Raw genomic sequence first — 2,597 nt, 5'->3', positions numbered from 1 at the left:
CAGCAATCAGGACGGCAAGCCAGCGGCCGGTAAGCGGGCGGCCCCTCCCGGGCGTCCCCGAGCCGTGGGATGCCCACGTGCCTCTCTTGGTGTCTCTTGCAGGGGACGACGCGCAGTTCGAGATGGACATCTGACCGGGCGCCCGCCGCTCTCCTTCGCCATTGCCCCGTTTATTGGTCCGTTGTTTGTTTGTTTTTTTTTCCCCTCCTGTTTTGTTTTGGTCTTTCGCCGCATCGCCCCGCTCCATCCCCTTCTCTTAACTGGTCTTAAGGAACAGTGCCTGGAAATGGAGGTGCTGCCTTCTGGGCTCCCATCCTGGGCCTTCCCTGGGAAGTTTCAGCAGCCACGGCACTGGGAAGGTGCCGGCATCTCCGTGCAGTGCAAACTCTTGGGTCCAGATTAGACCCCTCTGGCACCTGGGCTCCCAATTTCTATGGGGCCGTACGTGGCACAGAGCCCTCAGTTTTCCACTTTTTGGTACTAAAAAGAGGGACAACCACGATACGGGGAGAAGGGAGGGCCGAGCGGCAGCGTCTCTTCCCTCAAACCCCAATCTGTGCCATGGGGTTTGGGGTGGGCTTCATCGCCGGGTGCTTTTTGGGACGCTGTGAGCAAGCGAATGCGAGTGGAAGTACGATGCGCGTGCAGCTGAGTGCTTGTGACACACACACAGATATATATGTTATATAGAGAGAAATATATTTTTCCTTAAAACGTTGGCCCTCGGGGGTCAGGCACGGCCCCGGAGCAGCCGGGGGACGCAGTGTGGCGGTGGGGAAGGTGATGGCCATCAGCCACGCGGTGCCTTGCGGGACAGCTGCTCTGCGAGCCAAGAAAAAAACAATCAAGGACAAAGCGAACTTTCTACAGCTTTCTACGACATTTCTACGACTTTCTACTGATTATTTTTCTCTTTGTTTTGTTTTAAACGGGATTCTGGCTGAAAAGCAAGGAGTGCCCGGCGTCTCGGGGCAGCTTCTCTGCTGTTCAGGGTTGTCGGTGGGTTTTTTGGTTTTCCTGTCTCCTGCACAGGCGGAGGAAAGCTCCCACCGGTGGTTGCTGTTACAGTGAGGTCAATAAAGATCTTGGTTCTATGACAGTGACACGTGTGGGGTTTCTTTGACCTTAGCCCCATTTATCCACGTGGTGATTGCTCTTCTAAAGCAGGATGTTTGCAGGGCAGAAGCATCTGCAGGGCATGGAGGTTCCTGAATGTGTAGCTGGAGAGCTACCAAGGAAAGTCCCGCTGGGGACGTACCGGCAGATGGCACAACCACGAGGCGCTGTGTCAAAAAGCTGTTCCAGAAAGATCCAAAATGTGCTTTTTCTGATGGTGGCTTCCAAAACCAGGTGCAATGCTGGAACAGACGTGGTGGAAAGGTGCTTCAGAGGCCTTCACCGGCTCCCTGTTCAGCCAAGGGAAGGAAAACTCACAGGAGGAGAATAAAAGGTTTTCTGGAGCAGGGAAAGAGGCAGACAGCTGCCCAATGCACACTTTCACTTCCTTTTCTGAACCTTAGGAGAGCGAGGGGTGCTTTGGGGTCCCCCATCTCATCCAGAAGTTTGCAGCAGTGCCCCACAGCAGTGCGACTGTTGAGGAAACTGCAAATTCCCAGCCATTCCACAAACTGGTGTGACATGCATTTTTGCCCCAGGCTCAGTGTGAAGATACGTTTAGCATCAGGGCATGGCATCACTGTGGGTTCACGTTTCCAACTGATGCCTGAAGTCCGCTGCAGAGCAGAGGCCAGACTGCAAACCTAAGTTGCTGGGGCCTGCAAAGCTCAGGCTCCCACAGGCGGGGGGAAGCCCTCAGTGCTCCATAGTGTTGGGGCTGCTGGCACACCCTGCTCCCCAGCCTTTACCATTTTCGGGCTGCCTCCAGGCTGCGTTTACATTCCTTTCCCTCCTTCCTGGTGACACCGACAGCTCCTTCTCCCTTTTCCCTTGGCCTGCTGGGCTTCTGTAAATATTTATGCACTGTGCTGTCAGTGCCTGCTGCAGGGCCGGGGCATTTCGGGTCTCCAATGGGGAAGGCTCCTGAGTCTTCCCTGTGGGGCTGATGTGCTTCAGGTGGATTGTCTGGTTACAGAGGAAGGACAAACGCGTGTGCAGCTCAGCTCTGGGGCATTCGGGAGGACACGTGCCAGCTGGGTGGCTCCCTGATGCCGGAGTGGGATGGGTGCAGGAGATGGTGGGTGCCTGGGGAGAGGGAATGGGGACGTGGCTCAGTAAGACCGAGTGATCTTAGAGGTCTTTTCTGACCTTTATGACTCTCTAATTCAATCCAATGAATGTGCTGGGGGCTGTAGGGTGTTTGGGGGCAATGTACCAGGGCGTCCCCAAGGGACGGGAACCGTGACCAGGGGACTGCTATATACTAACGGTCCCAAATGGGCCTGGGTGCTGCTACACTCTTGGGGATACCTCGAGGGGAAACTGATTGGATCTGGGGGCTGCAAAGTGCCGGGGATACCCGGTAGTAAGCTGTGGGGTCCCAAAGTGGAAAGGTGCAGACCCCAAGGGCTGCGGGCTGCAACGCTCCCTGGGGTCCTGGGGGCCGCGGCGTGCCGAACCCCCCCTCAGCCCCAGGCTCA

The sequence above is a fragment of the Meleagris gallopavo genome, chromosome 8, assembly GCF_000146605.3.
Source record: "Meleagris gallopavo isolate NT-WF06-2002-E0010 breed Aviagen turkey brand Nicholas breeding stock chromosome 8, Turkey_5.1, whole genome shotgun sequence".
Lineage (NCBI taxonomy): Eukaryota > Metazoa > Chordata > Aves > Galliformes > Phasianidae > Meleagris > Meleagris gallopavo.
The sequence above is the reverse complement of the archived record's forward strand: the minus strand, read 5'-3'. Positions refer to the sequence as shown.